Raw genomic sequence first — 14,927 nt, 5'->3', positions numbered from 1 at the left:
ACGAACTACTCAGTGATAACACCTCCCAAAGTACTGATGAATATACTGAGCATATAAATTAGGCAACACATGCCAATAATATTACTAAATATACTGAGCATGTCAATTAGGCAACACATGCCAATAATATTAAACCACATACCCCGACAGCCACACATCTGTCTATAGCAACGAATGCATAAGGTATAAATGAGTCTAAACTTATTACCCAGCTCATATGGTTCTATATGGCAACACATCCATATAATATAAATGCGACATAATTAAACAGTCCATTTATTTCCTGAAATGCACACAGCATAATAATCATGGTTTATATATCATTTAACAGTATAAACATCCCATAAGATATCATGGATAATTTATCTGACTAAAACCATGGCATTATTTAATTTAACAGTAATGTTTGATACCATTTAATAAGATAATAACACTATTTATATTTAACAATGTCGTTAAATAAATCACTTTAGTATCTGTACTGTGAACGAGCCAATAAATGCTTAGAAAAGATTAATCGGCCATAAGAATAAGTAACGGGTATTAAAATAATAATTTCGTGGCCCGTTAAACCCGTAAATACCAACACAGTACCTAAAAATCCAAGTTTAAGGTTCTGGAATTTACAAAACAGGCCCTAGGGGTATTCTGGTAATTTCCAGCAGCTGTAGAGACCCCACACGCGCCCTCACGCGCCTCCCAGAGCCTCCCCACGCGCAGCCCAACCTTCCCCACTCTCCCACGCGCCTCCACGCGCGTCTGGCATCAGCCACGCGCGCGCACGCGCTCCCACGCGTGCACTAATGCATCCTGATGACGTGGCTCGTCCTAATTCGTTGGCTGCATCATCCTACTATGGGCGCGCTACACTGAATCATCTCACCCTCTCATCACTCAATCCTATGCTCATAGATCCGGGTGTACCGCGGTAACATGGACCGCGATGCACCGGATCAATCAGCTTCATCTAAGGCCCAGGATGCGCGCGCACACCCTCCTATGGTGCGCCGCATCACACCGGATCACTCCGGTCATCTCCCCCATTGCCGGCGACCGGAAAACTCGCCGGAGGGTCGCCGAAAAATACAGAAAAATTCTGAAAATTGCCCAAAAATTCTAGAAAAAATTCTAAAGCCTTAAATAACAATTTCCTAAGTTTCAAATAATTACCTAGGCTAATAATAAATTATTTAACCCTTAAATAATTAATATCTCATTATTTTAATAAATTAAATAATTAATTTCTCATTGTCCTAGCATGGTTTCTAACCTCAAAAAAAATAGCCGAATAAATGTAATGAATAATTTATGGACTCAAAGGGGAAAAGTAGATAATAACTTGCCTTTTTGGATTTAAAATAAATCCGCCGGTTGCGCGTAATCGGGTAAAATCGCCTACACCGGTCCAAGCTTCTTTCTCTCTCTCTTTTCCTTTCACTCTTATAAAATAGCTCTCTGAAATTTTTAAGCTTTCTAACTTAAGTGAGTTGCCTTAAGGGTAAGATGGCAAACTAATATATATATACAACTTATATAATATATATAATACAAATATCTAAATTTTCATTAACTTTCAACATTCCCACCTATATGGCTTTAAGGCAATGCAAATCATAGTCAAGTTATTTGATCCACCATTCTACCATAGTAAATGAAATTCTATCCTAATATTTAATTTTCCATCATTACATTGATTTAATACTATTATTATTATTATAACTATTATTATTATTATTATTAATAAACTATTATAATTAATATTATTATATTATTACTATTATTAATAAACTATTATAATAATAATAATTATTATTACATAAGAATACATTATATCATTATAATACTTTATAACATAAATATAGTACTTTAATTAACTAATATTGCTTAATTAAACATAATCAACAAATAAAAGTAATTATAATAATACATGCACAATTAAATGAATAAATTTACTATTTTAACATACACAATTAATTTACATGCACCATTAAATGAACTTAATATAACAATGTAGCATGCACAATAATAGGTAAAGAAATCCACACATAATTGAATTTAAATAAATTAAACTCTTTAATAAAATACGGGGTATTACATTCTCCCCCCCTAATAACGGAATTTCGTCCCCGAAATTCACTACATACCTGTATTAAAAAGCTCTGAAAACTTCGCACGGATAATATCTTCCCGTTCCCAAGTAGACTATGTAGCACTATGATGACTCCACTGTACACGTACTTATGGAATAGTCTTCGTGCGCAGTATCTGATTCCTACGATCGAGAATACAGTAAGGTTGTTCCAAATAGGTTGCATCGGGTTGCAACTCAATTTCACCCACATCAATGTGTTGATATCGATCTTCTTCCCGTAGAAATTTTCGCAGTATAGATACATGAAAAACATTATGTACCCTATGAAGATTATCTGGTAGAGCCAGACGATAAGCTACTGCCCCAATCCGATCTGTAATCATAAAAGGACCCACAAAACGAGGCGATAACTTACCCTTTGACCCAAACCGCATTACTCCCTTCATGGGAGAAGCCTTAAGCAAAACCTGATCACCAACCTTAAACTCCAAAACACGAGTTCAACGGTCAGCATAACTTTTCTTTCTGCTTTGAGCTGTACGCATCCGATCCCTAATGATAGCGATTTTTTCTAACGTGTCCTTAATAAATTCAGGACCTAAAAAGCTGTTCTCACCAACTCCAAGCCAACAGACAGGAGACCTACACGGTCTACCATACAAAGCCTCAAATGGTGCCATACCAATAGTTTTCTGATAACTATTGTTATAAGCAAACTCTGACAGCAGCAAATATTCCTCCCAATTGCCCTTAAAATCAAGAACACATGCCTGCAACATGTCTTCTAAAATCTGATTAACTCGCTCAGTCTATCCATCTGTTTAAGGATGATAAGCAGTGCTAAGATAAAGTTCTGTACCCAAAGCCTGCTGAAAGCTCCTCCAAAATCCTGATACAAACTTCGGATCTCTATCTGATACGATGGACAATGGTACGCCATGAAGTTTCACCATTTCTGCAATATACAACTTAGCATACTGTTCTGACGTAAAGTTTGACTGAACAGGCAGAAAATGAGCGGACTTGGTCAATCTATCAACAATGACCCAAATAGAGTTGTGATTATGCTGTGAAGTAGGTAATCCCTCTATGAAGTCCATGGAAATACTCTCCCATTTCCACTTTGGTATGGGAAGTGGCTGTAACGATCCTGGCGGTCTCTGATGATCAATCTTAATCATCTGACAGGTGCTATATTTAGAGACAAAGATAGCTATGTCTCTTTTCATGCCGGCCCACCAAAACTGGCGTTTCATGTCTTGATACATCTTGTCTCCCCCTGGATGTACAGAGAACTGAGAAGTGTGTGTCTCTCTCATCACAACATTTCTCAAATTGTCAGCTGAAGGCACAATTAAACGTCCCTTGTACCTCAATCTTCCATCAGTCCCTATAGAATAAAAAGGAACATCTCCGGAGGCTAACTCCGAAACCCGATCAATACACTGTTGATCTGAGAGTTGCGCTTGAATGACCTGATGAATGATAGAAGGAGTTACTACCACACATGCCATAAAAACGTCTGCTAACTCATCAACAGTCTTCAAAGCATCCCACTCTGTTGCAAACAAAGCTGAAAGGCTGACATAGGGTCGGCGGCTGAGTGCGTCTGCTACAACATTCGCTTTCCCTGGATGATACTGAATAGAGAAATGATAGTCTTTCACGAACTCCAACCATCTGCGCTGTCTCATATTCAGTTCCCTCTGTGTGAACAAATACTGTAGACTTTTATGATCGCTAAACAATCGAAAAGTCTCCCCCAAAAGATAATGTCTCCAAATACGCAAGGCAAAAACCACTGCTGCGAGCTCTAGATCGTGAGTCGGGTAATTAAGCTCATGAGGCTTAAGCTTCCTAGACCCATAAGAAACTGGTCGTTCTTCTTGCATCAACACACAACCCAAACCCTTCAGAGAAGCGTCGGTAAATACTAAATACTCGATTCCACTCTGAGGTGTGGCTAAGACAGGTGCAGAAGTTAACTTACTCTTCAATTTAGCAAAAGCAGTCTGACAAGAATCATCCCATACAAATGGTACATTCTTCTTAGTCAGATGAGTAAGTGGACCCGCAATTTTGGAAAATCCCTGGATGAACCTGCGATAATACCCTGCCAATCCCAGAAAACTGTGAATCTCTGTCGGTGAGGTAGGCTGTCCCCACTCCATAACGGCCGCAACCTTGGCTGGATCTACTGCTAACCCTTCTTCTGACACTACATGACCCAGAAATTTGACCTCTTTCTGCCAAAATTCACACTTCTCAAATTTCGCAAACAACTGATGTTCTCGAAGTGTCTGCAATACTGTGCGTAAATGTCTGGCATGGTCCTTTTCCGACTTAGAGTAAACCAGAATATCATCAATGAAAACAATAACAAACTGATCTAAGTACTCTCTGAATACTCTATTCATCAAGTCCATAAAGACAGCTGGAGCGTTCGTTAAACCGAAAGGCATAACACGAAACTCATAAGATCCGTACCTTGTGAGAAATGCTGTCTTTGGAACATCTTGTTCTCTGACTCGTAGCTGATGATAACCAGACCTCAAATCGATCTTTGAGAAGTAAGTAGCTCCCTTCAACTGATCAAACAGGTCATCAATTCTGGGCAACGGGTACTTGTTGCGAATAGTGACCTTGTTCAGTTCTCTGTAATCAATACAAAGACGAAGAGATCCATCCTTCTTCTTGACAAACAGTACTAGTGCTCCCCATGGTGAAGTACTCCTGCGAATAAATCCCTGGCTGAGCAACTGCTGAATTTGATCTTTCAACTATCGCATCTCCACTGGTGCCATTCTATACGGCGCCTTAGTAATAGGCGTAGTGCCTGGAGCTAAATCAATGACGAAGTCTATCTCTCGACTCGGTGGCAAGCCTGGAATCTCCTAGAAGACATCCTAGAATTCCTGTACTACCGGAATACTGTCAAGAGATACCGCAGTCGCTTCCTGTGAGTCCTCCTCAAGAACGAATAAATAAGTGCTAGGCCCTCTATCAGGTTGTGGTACAACAAGAAGATACATCTCCTGTCCTGGTATAGCAAATACAATAGACTTTTCGTAACAGTTAACCTGAGCATGGTACTGAGATAACCAGTCCATCCCAAGTATAACATCATACGAATGCATATCTAACACTAACAAATTTGCAAGAAATCGAAGCCGGCCCATATCTATAAGGATATCACCGCTACACTCTCGTAAAATTGCGCCAACTCCCAATGGTGTATAAATATTAAGAGGTTGGTCACATAACTGAGTCGTCATACCAGATAAGATAACAAAAGATCTAGACACAAAAGACTGTGATGCACCAGTGTCAAACAGTATACGAGCAGTTCTATCATGTATAGAAAACAACCCTCAATAGCCTGAGGAGCCTGCGCATTATGTGGCATGAAGTTATAAACTTTGCCGTGATGCAACTGCTGTGGAGGTTGTCCCGGAGGAAATGGTGGTGCTGGAAGTGCCGGAAAATTCTGAACTTGCCCACGTGGCATCGGTGGGGCCGGTAGAGGTAACGGCTGATTAGGTCTCGGCTGCCCATACTGTCCCTGCTTAGATTTGGGACACATCTTGGCCGGATGCCCAATCTCTCTACAGTGATAACAACGTCCCGTAAAAGGACCTGCCTGCCTTCTCTGTTGATTTCCCGACCACTGTTCCTGTCCGGTTTGAGTTACCCCACCTTGTCTACCCTGATTAGGAACTCCATCCCTCTGCACATCTGGGTTTCCTTTGTTTTTCTTCCAAGGTTGATGTCCCTGAAATCTACCCCGATCATTGGACTTTGTACCACTGCTGCTTCCTTTCTCCACTGTCTGGTAGTCTCGGTTAGCCCGCTTATCTCCCTTGGACTTCCGGTAATCACTCCTCATCTAGCAGTGCTGTAAGGCGGCATTAACCACCTGGATATAAGTAGTATATGCAGGACTACCTATGATCACCACTTTAATCGGCCATATCAACCCTTTCACAAAGCGGTCTCTCTTCTTTTCTTCCGTATTGACCTCCTCTGGTGCAAATAATGACAAATTAATGAACTTCTGTTCATACTCAGCCACAGTCATATCCTCCTGTTGCAGATCCAGAAATTCAGTCTTCATTGCTGATCTTACTGACATAGGAAAATACTTGTCGTCAAAGCGAGTCTGAAATTCAGCATAAGTCAATCTGGTCCTCTCTTCGACAGTAGTAATAGACTCCCACCACTGCAATGCGTTGCCTATCAGCATAAACGTAGCTAGCATCTGTTTCTGCACTTCGGTACAGATTACCATCCGAAGATGACGCTCGCTCTCCTGTTTCCACTGATATGCTAACTGGACATCTGTGGACCTTGCAAATGTCGGTGGATTCCCCCTGATAAACGAGTGACGAGTTTTATCCCATGACATTGGCTGCGCCACTGGTTCAGGAACAGGTACTATCGGAGGAGGTTGCTGGTTTCGTAGAGCAGATGCTACTCCTGCTGCTACAGCTCGTGCAATAATATCAGCAACTTGGGGGGAAAATTCCTGATTCTTATTTTGAGTTGGGGAAATACTGCGATGCTGGTTCGCATTCCTTGTCCCACGCCGAGACATCCTTCTTTTGAATTCAGAAAAATCTAACGTCAGTACATTATAATGGACCGACTAAAAGAATACAAAGAACCCTAATACTTAGGCTCTAATTATCAGAATACACAACGCGGAAGTATAGTAATCACAGATCCCTAAGACACTCGAACCTGGAATGCTCTGATACCAACTGTAACACCCCCACATTTTCCACGCATAAGTTGATCAGGCTTATACATGAAAAATGAGGGATATCAAAAACAATTGGCAATATACAAGCATGGAATACAAAATGATGATAATAAAAGAATTTAGACAGGAAATGAACACTAAATAATACAACATCCATCCATCCTTTATTTAATACAGTACTCCATTACAACTTGGAAATCCTATGTCAAGGATCCCTAAATATAACCCTGAGAGTTCAACGTCAAAAGTAAATAAAAACTGAAACTGAAGTAATACATAAAACTTCTACCCTGAACTGGATCGTAAGAGTAGATGAGTTCGGATGGTGGTCCCTCACTGCTAACCTCAACCTTGGAACGGGTACTGATCGTATCCTGAAATAACAACAATGGTGGGTCAACCCCACGAGCAAGTGCTCTCTACTATGACCCAAATCAGAGAATCAAATAAATTAATCATTATGAATCGGATGAGTACTATATCTGTATACATCCTAAGGGAACTATCCAATGTATAACATGACCTCAACCAGAATAAACGGTGATCACTTAGACTCACACTAGGTGGTTAAGTGTCGCCTTTCCCTACCCGGGAAATCAGCTATTATACATGGTGCACGGTACTGACAATACAGACTATAACGAACTACTCAGTGATAACACCTCTCAAAGTACTGATGAATATACTGAGCATATAAATTAGGAAACACATGCCAATAATATTACTAAATATACTGAGCATGTCAATTAGGCAACACATGCCAATAATATTAAACCACATACCCCGACAGCCACACATCTGTCTATAGCAACGAATGCATAAGGTATAAATGAGTCTAAACTTATTAGCCAGCTCATATGGTTCTATATGGCAACACATCCATATAATATAAATGCGACATAATTAAACAGTCCATTTATTTCCTGAAATGCACACAGCATAATAATCATGGTTTAAATATCATTTAACAGTATAAACATCCCATAAGATATCATGGATAATTTATCTGACTAAAACCATGGCATTATTTAATTTAACAGTAATGTTTGATACCATTTAATAAGATAATAACACTATTTATATTTAACAATGTCGTTAAATAAATCACATTAGTATCCGTACTGTGAACGAGCCAATAAATGCTTAGAAAAGATTAATCGGCCATAAGAATAAGTAACGGGTATTAAAATAATAATTTCGTGGCCTGTTAAACCCGTAAATACCAATACAGTACCTAAAAATCCAAGTTTAAGGTTCTGGAATTTACAAGGGGTATTCTGGTAATTTCCAGCAGCTGTAGAGACCCCACACGCGCCTCCCAGAGCCTCCCCACGTGCAGCCCAACCTTCCCCACTCTCCCACGCGCCTCCACGCGCGTCTGGCATCAGCCACGCGCGCGCACGCGCTCCCATGCGCGCACTAATGCATCCTGATGACGTGGCTCGTCCTAATTCGTTGGCTGCATCATCCTACTATGGGCGCGCTACACTGAATCATCTCACCCTCTCATCACTCAATCCTATGCTCATAGATCCGGGTGTACTGCGGTAACATCGACCGCGATGCACCGGATCAATCAGCTTCATCTAAGGCCCAGGATGCGCGTGCACACCCTCCTATGGTGCGCCGCATCACACCGGATCACTCCGGTCATCTCCCCCATTGCCGGCGACCGGAAAACTCGCCGGAGGGTCGCCGGAAAATACAGAAAAATTCCGAAAATTGCCCAAAAATTCTAGAAAAAATTCTAAAGCCTTAAATAACAATTTCCTAAGTTTCAAATAATTACCTAGGCTAATAATAAATTATTTAACCCTTAAATAATTAATATCTCATTATTTTAATAAATTAAATAATTAATTTCTCATTGTCCTAGCATGGTTTCTAACCTCAAAAAAAATAGCCGAATAAATGTAATGAATAATTTATGGACTCAAAGGGGAAAAGTAGATAATAACTTGCCTTTTTGGATTTAAAATAAATCCGCCGGTTGCGCGTAATCGGGTAAAATCGCCAACACCGGTCCAAGCTTCTTTCTCTCTCTCTTTTCCTTTCACTCTTATAAAATAGCTCTCTGAAATTTTTAAGCTTTCTAACGTAAGTGAGTTGCCTTAAGGGTAAGATGGCTAACTAATATATATATACAACTTATATAATATATATAATACAAATATCTAAATTTTCATTAACTTTCAACAGTCCCACCTATATGGCTTTAAGGCAATGCAAATCATAGTCAAGTTATTTGATCCACCATTCTACCATAGTAAATGAAATTCTATCCTAATATTTAATTTTCCATCATTACATTGATTTAATATTATTATTATTATTATAACTATTATTATTATTATTATTAATAAACTATTATAATTAATATTATTATTATATTATTATTATTATTAAACTATTATAATAATTATTATTATTATTACATAAGAATACATTATATCATTATAATACTTTATAACATAAATATAGTACTTTAATTAACTAATATTGCTTAATTAAACATAATCAACAAATAAAAGTAATTATAATAATACATGCACAATTAAATGAATAAATTTACTATTTTAACATACACAATTAATTTACATGCACCATTAAATGAACTTAATATAACAATGTAGCATGCACAATAATAGGTAAAGAAATCCACACATAATTGAATTTAAATAAACTAAACTCTTTAATAAAATACGGGGTATTACAGTTTACCTTTTGAAGGCTATTTATACCAACACTCCACAATGAGATCGGTATCCGAAGTTGAAGCTTGTTTTCTTTTCTCTTTCTTTCTTTCTCCCTTGTATAACTTTCTCAGTTTTTATATCTCATCAATGCCATGGAAGGATAAATCCGCCTCTTCTCTATTCGACTGCAGTCCATCCAGCATTGACTTGAAATTTCATAAAGTATATCTTCAGAGTCCGATAAATCATGTCCATAAAGGAAGCTCTTTTTGAGACAAATCGTCGACTCACAAGATGATCTAGCCATCCAGAACAGGATCTGGTAATCTTGTGGTCGGAAGAGAAATGACTGGTTTCGGCCTGCCTTGGCCTCATCAGGGGAACGGCTCCAGTTCCCGACCAGTGTTGCAGAAGAAACGAAAGTCACCGGGCTGGCACCCAAGTAAGAATAGTCTGGTCTGGGCTCGCACCCATCCCATACTATCCCGCCTCGGAATTTTTCCCCGGACCCAAACCCATTCCCTCTGCAAGACGCTGAAGGAAAGGAGCATCCCCTTTATAGGACGCGGCAGGTTACATCAAGAAAAAGCTTTCACCACGTAGGTAAAAACTGTTTGTCCTTTTTCTCCACCGACAGCAAAAAACATCTGAAAAAGAAAGATGTTCTGCCGACATCTTCTTTGCTCTGTCATCATATAGATAATGGATGTGACAAGAGCAACCGTCACGCCTGACATCAGCATCGATGAAGCATTCATCTATCCGGCTACCTCGTGGTCTGTCTGATTTCCTTTCCTGCAGTCATCCGCTTATGCTATAATACCCCTAATTTTAAAAAGGATATTCCTGGTATTTAATGGTATTTAATTTATTATTTAAGTGCATTTTATTTGATTATGTGTCATTATTTTTTTATTAGGTGCTTAATTGTTTTTTTTTGTGGTGATTTAATTTATTTAAATGATATTTATTTTTAGTTATTTGATTGGCATTACTTGTTAGTGTTTTAATTATTTAATTGGCATTAATGGTTTAAGTGTAATTGGTCTAGTTATTTGATTGGAATTACTTGTTAGTGTTTTAATTATTTAATTGGCATTAATGGTTTAAGTGTAATTGGTTTAATTATTCTATGTGTGTCTTATTTTATGTGTGTCTTATTTGGTTTAATTGGGTTTGCTAATTATTATTTTGTTCAATTAGATTATTTGTTAAGTATTTAATGGTGAATAGGGTAATTAGGTAAATACATCTAACTAGGGTTTTAATTACAGTATAAATTAGGGTTTTATATTATAGCCGTCGTAGGTTTCTACGTTAATTGGATGGGCCGGTTAGGATTGTGAGTTGGACTTAAATGAACTTAGGGTTTAGGAAAACTCTATAAGTATAAGGTAGACGTCTGTGTAGGGTTTTTTTTAAACAAAGCACACGTTTTGTGGAAGTGGAGAAGGAAAAACGCAGTTTTTCACATTCTACCCAGATTTCATCAAACATCCGATCCCGCTTCGTCCGTGGTCTGATCGAGCTGAAATTTGGAGGAGAGGTTCACGACTCAGTGATGCACAATCTGAACGGTGGAGATCAGAGTTTGACCTCGGGAACAGTGATTCGTACTCGTGAATAGTAACGGGGTCGCACATGTTTTTTCCATTCTGCCTAGATTTCATCAAACATCCGATCCTGCTTCGTCCGTGGTCCAATCGAGCTGAAATTTGGAGGATAGGTTCATGACTCAGTGTTGCACAATCTGAACGGTGAAGATCAGATTTTGAGTTCGGGAATAGTGTTTCGTACCCGTAAACAGTAACCAGGTTTTGGAACTCGCCGGGATTTTTTAAGAAGACGACGTTGAAACTTTGAACAAAAGTTTCTGAGGCAAGATTCTATCCTTACTCTTTCCCTTAGGCTTCATACTCTTTGCACTCTTAAATGATTCCAGGATTAATGAAGATTAAACCAAACTAAAATGATATCTGTTTTGTTATGAAACTGGTAGTTACAGTAGTGTTGTATGCTTGTTCAACCTAAACTAAGCATGTTTGTGTATGCATTGTGGTTCTGTGGTTCACGTTTTTCCTTACCACTGCTAGTATAAATTATTGGAAGGATGGGTCTAGATGATAGCTATCTTAACTTCTGTAATAGCAACTGTTGGAACTTAAATACTAGGAGGATTTGAGTTTAACACTAGATCGGTTTTGTGGAACACTATAATTTGAGCATGTCTACATACATACTGTGAATATTATTTTGATGCTTATATTATCACAGTTAGTATCAACTGTGGAGGTTAGGATTTTGTGATACATACCCTACATATCTGTATGTCATTTGTAAGGTGTTAAATGGAAGTTTTAATTAATTCTGTCTTTATATCAGACTAAAGGGAACAACTTAAATTGGGCATGTATATATTGTTGTTGTTGTGACCCTGTTTATCAATGCTAACATTGAATGTTGGATGTTGGAATTTAGTTGATATATACTTGATTTATTGGCATTATTGACTACTGGAGGATTGGAAAGTAAGCACCGGTATGGGACGGTGGCATATTAAGGATGGGTTTGGTTTTTAAATCAATACCATTACCCACCTACTTGGAATAAGAATGGGATTAACTAAAAGTTAAGTCCCGTGGATTTGTATTGTCATGGCAACTACTTGTTGAGCGGCAATACCAGGGATTTTGGATGGATTTTATATATGTACTGTTATGGTGCCTCGGTATGAGCTTGAGCCTCAGGACCGATGGCTAGGGAGCGTATATGCATCGGGATGTGTAGCTGGCTGCGATGGTTGGAGGTGTACCCTGTTTAGGTATAGGTACATATGCCCACTTCGTGTGCGTTTTAGCATGTTACCTCTATTCAGGTTGAGACTGGCCTGTAGTCCAGTGAGAGTCCTTTAGTGTGAATATATATATATTTACGGACTATTAGCTATTGTTGAATTGTTTAGGATGTACATGCGTATCGGGCCTCTGTTTGGATTGTAGTAGTATAGAACTTGTGTGTGGGCCTGACCCACTTCTATTTTTCAGGTACACGACAGTTCCAGGCTTAGACGTGTTCGTGCTGAGCAGAGGTCTCTATTCACTCTTCCGACGATGTAGGGCTCTCTCTATAGTTTTATTTCTGGACGTTTATTACAGTTGTTCTATCTTCCGTTTGGATGTTTAATAGGGGTCCACTAGAGATGGATTCCCAAGTTGTAAACTGATGGAGTTTTAGAGTTTGGGTTTGATGGATTTTAATAATTATAATATTTTGCGGATTCTATTTTTAGTTCCTTCCAGCTTTAATTTCATTTCTTAATTTATTTTGTATTCCGTGTTCATTATAAAATATTAATTGTTTGATATTCCCTCGGGTTTGGGCCTGGGCCTGATCAACCTGTGTCTCGGATCCGAGGGGTATCACACATGCCGTCCCGCTCAGGCCTCACTGGGTCTTACTGTTTGGCTCGGGTCTTACTGTTTGGATCGTTGGACTGGAAAAAAATCGTTGACTCCACCACTTTCTCGACAACCATAAAACTCATCATCTTCACAGCTGAAATGGGCGTTGACTGATCGCCACTTGGCTCTGATACCATTTAACAAAAAGAAGATCGTCGACTCACAAGATGATCTAGCCATCCGAAACAGGATCTGGTAATCTTGTGCTCGGAAGAGAAATGACTGGTTTCGGGCTGCCTTGGCCTCATCAGGGGAACGGCTCCAGTTCCTGACTAGTGTTGCAGAAGAAACGAAAGTCACGGGGCTGACACCCAAGTAAGAACAGTCTGGTCTGGGCTCGCACCCATCCCATACTATCCCGCCTCGAAAATTTTCCACGGACCCAAACCCATTTCCTCCGCAAGACGCTGAAGGAAGGGAGCATCCCCTTTATAGGACGCGGCAGGTCACATTAAGAAAAAGCTTTCACCACGTGGGTAAAAACTGTTTGTCCTTTTTCTCCACCGACAACAAAAAGCATCTGAAAAAGAAAGATGCTCTGCCGACATCTTCTTTGCTCTGTCATCATATAGATGATGGATGTGACAAGAGCAACCGTCACGCCTGACATCAACATCGATAAAGCATTCATCTATTCGGCTACCTCATGGTCTGTCTGATTTCCTTCCCTGCAGTCATCCGCTCATGCCGTCTCGCTCAGGCCTCACTGGGTCTTACTGTTTGGCTCGGGTCTCACTGTTTGGATCGTCGAACCGGAAAAGAATCGCTGACTCCACCACTTTCTCGGCAACCATAAAACTCATCATTTTCACAGCTGAAATGGGCGTTGACTGATCGCCACTTGGCTCTGATACCATTTAACAAAAAGAAGATCGTCGACTCACAAGATGATCTAGCCATCCGGAACAGGATCTGGTAATCTTGTGCTCGGAAGAGAAATAACTGGTTTCGGCCTGCCTTGGCCTCATCAGGGGAACTTTTTGGTTGTTAACCAAAATGGCAAGAGATTGTGCCTCGCAAAGGGACCAAAACCCCAGAGATCAAAAAAGATCTCCGAAGGTAGATCATGGGCTTAACACGAATGATGACGTTATCGTCTTTGAGTTTGAGGCTACAAAAACGAGGACTCCTTTGCCATAGATGTTAAGAACCCTTAACTGTTTCTTATGGCACAAACTACTGTTGTTAATTGTATCTGTACATCAATACTGTGATACCCCCGAATTTCCGAATGCGGGTTGGCCAGGCCCACGCCCGAATACCCGAGGATATCAAAACAAATTGATAATAAACGAACACAGAATACAAAAGAATAAAGAAGAATAAATAAAATGCTGACAAGAAATTAAAATGATAATCTAATAATAAACCTCATAATATATTTCCAATAATTAATAAACTCTTCTGATACAACTGATCCTCTAAAATACAACTCGGGAATCCATACTGTGTGGACCCCTAAAAAATCCAAACTAAACAAATGACAGTAATCTAAAACAGGAAACTGAATCATAAAGAAACTCCTATGTAGCATTGGAAGAATGAAGTAGACTGATCCCCGCTCAACACGAACAACCTCTACTCGTGACGAACACCTGAAAAATAATGGTGGGTCAGGCCCACAAACAAGTTCTACTCTACTACAGTCCAAGCAGAGATCCGATACACGTATACATCCTAGTCAATCCAACAGTAATTAGTTGTCTGTATATATATATATACACACTAAAGGAACCTCACTAGATTATAGGGTTGTCTCAACCTGAATAGTAGGCAACATGCAAAACGCACGTATAGTGGGTATGAGTACCTAGACCTACCAGGGTACACAACTACACTATATCTAGCTACACATCCCTGGCGATATACGCGCCCTAACCATTGATCATGAGACTCAAACTCATATCATGGCACCA

The sequence above is a fragment of the Cornus florida genome, unplaced genomic scaffold, assembly GCF_030987335.1.
Source record: "Cornus florida cultivar Cherokee Brave unplaced genomic scaffold, ASM3098733v1 CherokeeBrave_3.0.0_Hap2_Chr11, whole genome shotgun sequence".
NCBI classification, from domain to species: Eukaryota; Viridiplantae; Streptophyta; class Magnoliopsida; order Cornales; family Cornaceae; genus Cornus; species Cornus florida.
The sequence above is the reverse complement of the archived record's forward strand: the minus strand, read 5'-3'. Positions refer to the sequence as shown.